Consider the following 7,885-nt stretch of genomic DNA (forward strand, 5'->3'; position numbering starts at 1 on the left):
TCTTCATTGACCCTCCACTTTACCAAGCATGATATCCTTCTCCAGGGAATGGTCCCTTCTGACAACATGACTAAAGTAGGTAAGACAAAGTCTGGCCATTCTCACTTCCAAGAAGCATTCTGACTGCACTTTTCCAGGACAGATTGGTTAGTTCTTTTAGCAGACCATGGCATATCTCAGCATTCTTTTCCAACAACACAACTCAAAAGCCTTGACTCTTCTTTAGTTTTCCTTATTCATTGTCCAGCTCTCATATGCATAAGAGGCAACTGAAAAATACCATGGCTTGTGTTAAGCACACCTTAGTCTTCAAGGAGACATCTTTGCTCTTCATCACTTGAAAGAGGCCTTTTGCAGCAGATTTGCCCAACTCAATATGTTCTCTGATGTCTTGACTGCTGCTTCCATTGGTGTTGATTGCAGAACCAAGTAATATGAAGTCCTTGACAACTTCAATCTTTTCTCCATCTACCATGAACCTGTTTAATTGACCAGTTGTGAGGATTTTTGTTTCCTCTATATTGAGGTGTAATCCATACTGCAGACTGTAGACTTTAATCTTCATCAGTAAATGCTTCAAGTCATCCTCACTTTCAGCAAGTCATCTTCACTTTCAGTTGTGTCAGCTGTATATCGCAGGTTGTTAGTGAGTCTTCCTGTAATCCTCATGCCGCATTCTTCTTCATATAATCCAGCTTCTCAAATTATTTGCTCAGCATATAGATTGAATAACTATGCTGAAAGGATACAACGTTGAATCATTCCTTTCTTGATTTTGAACCACACAGTATGCCCTTGTTCTGTTCAAATGACAGCCTCCTGATCTATGTACAGGTTCCTCATGAGTACAATCAAGTGTTCTGGAATTCCCATTCTTCTCAATGTTACCCATAATTTATTATGATCCGCACAATCAAATGCTTTTGCATAGTCAATAAAACACAAGTAAACATCTTTCTGGTATTCTTCCATAATTTGTTCTTGTTAGGTGCCATTGAGTCTTCTCTGACTCATAGTGACCCTATGCACAGCAGAATGAAACACCACTGGTCCCATGTCAGCCCCATGATCCTTGCTATACTTGAGCCCATTGCCATAGCCACTGTGTCAATCTATCTCGTTGAGAGCCTTTCCTTCTTTCATCAAACCCTCACCTTACCAAGCATGACATTGTTCCCCAGAGAACTCATATCTATATATCTATAAACCCTCACATTACCAAACATGACACTGTTCTCCAGAGAACAGCAAGGATCACGAGGCTCGCACAGGACCAGGCAATGTTTTTTTCTGCTGTGCATAGGTTCAGTAAGAGTTGGAGATGACTCAATGGCACCTAACAACAACATGCAAGTTTGCTGACAACATGACCAAAGTAGATGAGATGAAGTCTGGCCATTCTCACTTTTAAGGAGCATTCCGGCTGCACTTCCTTCAGGACTTATTTGTTAGTTCTTGTAGTAGTCCATGATACTTTCAGCATTCTTCACCAGAACCACAACTCAAAAGCATCAATTCTTCTTCTCTTTTCCTTATTCATTGTCCAGCTCTCACATGCATATGAGGCGACTGAAAATACCATGGCTTGTGTCAGGTGCACCTTAGTCCTCAAGGAGATATCTTTGCTCTTCAGCACTTGAAAGAGGTCCTTTGCAGCTGATTTTCTCAGTGCTGTACATCATCTGATTTCCTGACTGCTGCTTCCATTGTCATCAATTGTAGAACCAAGCAATGTGAAGTCTTTCACAACTTCAATCTTTTCTTCATTTGTTGTGATGTTGCTTATAGGTCCAGTTGTGGGGATTTTTGTTTTATTTCTATTGAGATGTAATCCATACTGCAGACTGTATTCTTCATTCTTAATCAGGAAGTGCTTCAAGTCATCCTCACTTTCAGTAAGCAAAGTTGTGTCAACAGCCTATGGGAGGTTGTTAATGATTCTTCCTCCAATCTTGATGCCATGTTCTTCTTCATGTAGTCCAGCTTCTCAGATTATTTGCTCAGCATATAGATTAAATAAGTATGGTGAAAGGACACAACTCTGATGCACTCTTTTCTTGATTTTAAACCATTAGTGTCCCCTTGTTCTGTTCAAACAACAACCTCTTGGTCTATGTACCGGTTTCTCATGAGTACAATCAAGTATTCTGGAATTCCCATTCTTCTCAATGTTACCTATAATTTATTATGATCCACACAATCAAATGTCTTTGCATAGTCAATAAAACAAAAGTAAACATCTTTCTGGTATTCTTTGATTTAAACCAAGATCCATGTGACATCAGCAATGATATCCCTCATTCCATATCCTCTTCTGAATCCAGCTTGCATTTCTGGAAGTTCTGTCAATATACTGCTGCACCTGTTTTTGAATTATATTCAGTAAGATTTTACTTTCATGTGATATAAATGATATTGTTCAATAATTTCCACATTCTGTGAGATCACCTTTCTTTGGAATGGGTACAAATATGGATCTCTTCCAGTCAGTTGGGCAGGTAACTGTCTTCCAAATTTCTTGGCATAGCTGAATGAGTGTCTCCAGTGGGGCATCTGTTTGTTGAAACATCTCAATGATTATTCCATCAATTCCTGAAGCTTTGTTCTTTGCCAATTCCTTCAGTGCAGCTTCTACTTCTTTCTTTAATACCATTGGTTCTTGAACATATGCCACCTCCTGAAATGAATGAAGATTGGCCAGTTCTTTTTGGTACAGTGACTCTGTGTATTCTTTCCATCTTCTTTTGATGCTTCCTGCATCATTCAATATTTTTCCTATAGAATCTTTCAATATTAAAACTCATGGATTAAATTTTTTTCCTCAGTTCTTTCTTGCATATGAGTGATTGATTTTCAGTTCCACAGTCAGCTCTTGGCTTTGTTTTGACCAAAAATATAAAGCTTCTCCATTGCCTATTTTGACAGATAACGTCAATCTGATTCCTGTGCATTCCACCTGGTGAGGTCCAAGTGTATGGCCACCATTTATGTTGTTAAAAAAAAAAAAAAAAAGGAATTTGCAATAAATAAGTCATTGGTCTTACAAAATTCTATCATGTGATCTTTGATGTCATTTCTACCACCAAGCTGTATTTTCCAATGACCAATCTTTCTTCTTTGTTTAAAAATTTTATATTATAATCACCAGTGATAATTAATACATCTTGATGGCATATTGGGTCAATTTCAGATTGCAGAAGTTGGTGAAAATCTTCAATTTCTTCATCTTTGGCTTTAGCAGTTGATAAGTAAATTTGATTAATAGTATTAACTGGTCTTCCTTGTAGGCATATGAATATTATCCTATCACTGGCAGCATTTTACTTCAGGATAGACTTTGAAGTGTTCTTTTGGGCAGTGAAATTGATACCATTCCTCTTCATTTTGTCACCCTAGCATAGCAGTCTATATGATTCACTTATTCAAAATGGCACATACCTGTCCATTTTAGCTCACTAGTACCTAGAAACTCTGGTAGCATAGTGGATAAGGCACTTGACCACTAACCAGAAGGCTGGCGGTTCAAACCCACCATCCACTCCTCGGAAGGAAGATGGGGCAATCTACTTCTGTAGTGATACTGCCTCGGAAACCCAAGGAGGGGTCACTATGAGTCAGGTGTGACTCGACAGTACATAACAACAACAAGTACCTATGATACCAATCTTTATGGGTTCTGTTTCATTTTTGACATCTTCCAATTTTCCTAGATTCATTTTTTGTACCCACCATGTTCCAATGACTAAATGATTTTTTCAGCTCTTTCTTCCCATTTTGAGTCATGTCCCTTAAACCGGTGGAGGTCTCCAATTATCACAAAGTCCCAGAAGATTTACCCCTTTTGCATCATTAAGCGCAACTCTACTTTGAGAAGGTAGCCCTTCCTGTCATATTTTGAGTGTTTTCCAGCCTGAGGGGCTCATCTTCTGGCATTATGTTGGACAATATTGCACAGCTATTCATAAAGTTTTCCTGTAATATATCAGATAGTGTTCACTGCTGTTCATAAGGTTTTCAGTGGCCAGTTTTTTCAGAAGCAGATGACCTCACCTTCCTTCCCAGTTTGTCTTAATCTAGGTGCTCTAGTGAAACCTGTCCACCATGGGTTACCCTACTGGCATTTGAAATACTGGTGGGATAGGCTCCAGCCTCACAGCAATATGCAAGCCACCACTGCACAACAAACTGACAAAGAAATGGTGGTGGTGAAGTAGAGGATCAGGCAATCTCAATGAGATGGACTGAAATGGTGGCTACAACAATGGGATTAAGCATAGAAGCAGTTATGAGCATGGTCCAAGGCTATGCAGTGTTTTGTTCTGTTTTACCTAAGATCCTATGAGTCACAACCAACTTGACACCACCTAACAACAACCACAAATACCATGGTTTATATTAGCGTTTATTCTTTGTATATTCTGACCGGTTTTGACAAATGTGTAATGTCATATGCCCACCATTACAATAGTAAACAGAATAGTTTCATTGCTGCAAAAAAAAAAAAAAAAAAAGTCTTTTGTTCCACTTAATCACCTCTTCTCCCCAAACTCATATCTATATATCTGCCTTTTCCAGAATGTCATGTGGTTGGAATCATATAGTATATAACTTTTTATAGTAACTTATTTCACTTAGCAATATGTATTAAATTACCTGGAAAAAAAAAAAAAAACTTATTAATAAAATGGAAAGGAAAAAGGGCAACTTGAAACTTCCAAGGAAAATACTCCTTTGTTTGTCTAAATTTTTACTGGGGTAAAGCCTATTTGCAGAAGGACATTTGGTGTTACTGTTTTCTGAAACATGATAATTGGCAAAGGAGCATTTTCTTAATGTTGCTCTAAACAGGCCTGTCAGGGAAGGAGACCCTGTAATTATGGCTACAGTTGATAAAGCATGCATATTCAAAGACATCATCATGAAAATTCAGATGAAGGCATAGAATTAGTGAAATAATAGATGTTAATTTCTATTTTCCTCTGGCTGACTGAAAGAAGTATATAATTAAGTCAAATCACCTTCACTACTCACACATATACTGAGCATAATGCATGCCTACAGACATATACACATACATACAAACATACACATAACTGAAATGCATGCAAACCAGAGCTACCTCTGTGTCTCTATTCACAAGCAGTCATATCAGAAAAGCATCGATGCAAACATATGGAGTTCTACATGGAAAATCCACTCTCATGTCACACTTAATTCCATTTTTTTGGCAGTGATCAGATTCTTTAATATGAACCCATCCATCCCTACCTCCTGGCAGGTTATTTCAATTGAAGATGGCAATTCTAGTCCTGGACACATCAAAAGAAGACATGTCACCTCACCTTAGTCCTCCATTTCCTCACCATATACCTGGAATGGTGATATGGAGAAGGGTAGAGTTTTATTTGAGTCATTGCAATTACTTTCCTGTTAAGGAGACCAACTTTCCCAGTGAGGAGCCAAACAACTAATTTAATAAAGAGACCTAATCTTCCTGCTGGTGTCTGGTGTACTGGAAACCTGCTCTCTGAGGAATAATTTCCTCTTGTCTGACCATTTGTTCATCTGGAATTGATTTCAACACATTATTTATTATTATTATTATTATTATTATTTCACATTTTGTTGTTGTTGAGAATATGTGCAACAAAGCACACAGTGATTCAACTATTTCTACATGTACAATTCAGTTACATTGATTATATTCTTCAAGTTGTGCAATCATTCTCTCCCTCGTTTTCTGAGTGCTTCTTCTCCCATTAACTGCCTACTAAGGTTCCTACCTGTCTGTCTGTTTGTCGTACTGTGCTAGCTTGCATGTTGCTGTGAAGCTAGAGACTATGTCATCAGTATTTCAAATACCAGCAGGGTCACACATGGTGGAGAGGTTTCAGGGGAGCTTCCAGACTATGATAGACTGGAAAGAAGGACAGGCCATCCACTTCTGAAAAAATTGTCTACTGGAAGCTTATGAATTGCAATGATCCATTGCCTGATATAGTGCTGAAAGGTGAGCCCCTCAGACTGGAAGATATTCAAAAGGGGAAGAGCTGCTTTATCAGAGGTGATCTAAATGACGTGGATGAAGAAAAGTTTTCAGGGCCTTCATTTCTGATGGACACCACTCAACATGGGAAGAAACAACTACAAACATTCATTCATAATTGGAACACAGGATGTATTAAGTACAAATCTAGGAAAATTAGAAGTTGCCAAAAACGAAGTGGAACACATAAATATTGATATCTTAGACATTAGTGACCTGAAATAGACTGGAATAGGCCATTTTGAATCAGGCAATGATGTGATCTACTATGTCAGAAATGAAAAAATTGAAGAGGAATGGTACTTCATTCATTATAAAAAAAAAAAAAAAAAAAGAACCTTTCAAGATCTATCCTGAAGTACAATGCTCTCAGTGATAGGGTAATATCCATACACCTACTAGGAAGATCAGATAAAAACAAAATTATGAAAGACCAACAACTTATTCATTCCAAATACCTTTTTCAACAACATAAACAGTGGCTATACACCTGGATCTCACCAGATGGGATACACAGGAATCAAATAGACTACACCTGTGGAAAGAGGTAGTGGAGAAGCTCAATATCATTAGTGAAAACAAGGACAGGGGTTGACAGTGGAACAGAGCATCAATTCCTCATATGCAAGTACAAGTGCAAGCTGAAGAAAATGAAAACAAGTCTACAAGAGCCAAAATGTAACCTTGATTACATCCTACCTGAATTTAGAGACCGTCTGAAGAATACATTTGATGCACTGGAACCCAGTGACAGAGGACAAGATGAGTTGTGGGATGACATCAAGAACATCATATGTAAAGAAAGAACAGAGCTATTAAAAAGATAGGAAATTTTTATTTTCAATTAAAATAAATGTCAGAAGGAACTCAGAAACATGTTCTTGGATGGAAAGTAACTAGAGACAATGGAAGAAATTATTAAATAAAACCACTGTTCTGTTTACCTCTTTGCTGCTCTAACAGAAAATACCACAAATGGGATGGCCTTAACAAGTAGGAGTTTATTCTTACAATTGGGAGGCTTTAAGTCTGAGTTCAAAGAGCCATGCTCTAGGAACTGGGTGAAAGCCCTTTGACCTTGGGCTTCAGCTGTGCCTCTTGCTCCCAGCCCATTGAAGCTAAAAGCATCTTTTCACTCAGGCAGCTACTGATTGCTGAGGCTGACAAACTCAAGTTCGACAAGTGAAAAGGCACAGTCCTGATATTATCAAACCACATGGCAGGCCATTGATTCATGTCCATTGAAAGTTCCAGGATTGGCAGAGCATGGCAGGCTGCTGAACAATGACATGGCTATATGCAGGGTTCAAGCAGGCCATAAGCTAGAGACCATTCCCAAAGCTGTTTCTTATATATGGGAAGCAGACCACATACCCAAAGGCAGCTACTCAACTGCTCACAGTAGATTCCTCCATGGAGTTGATTACCAGTCTCATTATGGGGAATACTACATCCAGCTGCCCGGCCATTCAACCAGGTCCAGCCAAGTTGACACACAAACTTAACCATCACAACCACTGAACAGATTTCAAAGGGTAGCTGAAGAAGGCAAGGTAAAGTACTATAATGAAATGTACAAAGACCTGGTGTTAGAAAAACAAAAAAGAACACGTTCAGCCTTTCTCAAGCTGAGAGAACTGAATAAAATATTCAAGCCTCAAGTTGCAATATCGAAAGTTTTTATGGGCAAAATATTTTGATGCAGGAAGTATCAAAAGAAGATAGAAGGGATACACAATTACTGTACCAAAAATATTGGTTAATGTTCAGCTATTTCAAGAGGTAGCATTTGACTGAGAAATCTCTGTTTGAATCTCTGCTTTCAAATCCTTTGTGTAT

This window comes from Orycteropus afer, unplaced genomic scaffold, assembly GCF_000298275.1.
Source record: "Orycteropus afer afer isolate SDZICR_OR568_19922 unplaced genomic scaffold, OryAfe1.0 scaffold00865, whole genome shotgun sequence".
Lineage (NCBI taxonomy): Eukaryota > Metazoa > Chordata > Mammalia > Tubulidentata > Orycteropodidae > Orycteropus > Orycteropus afer.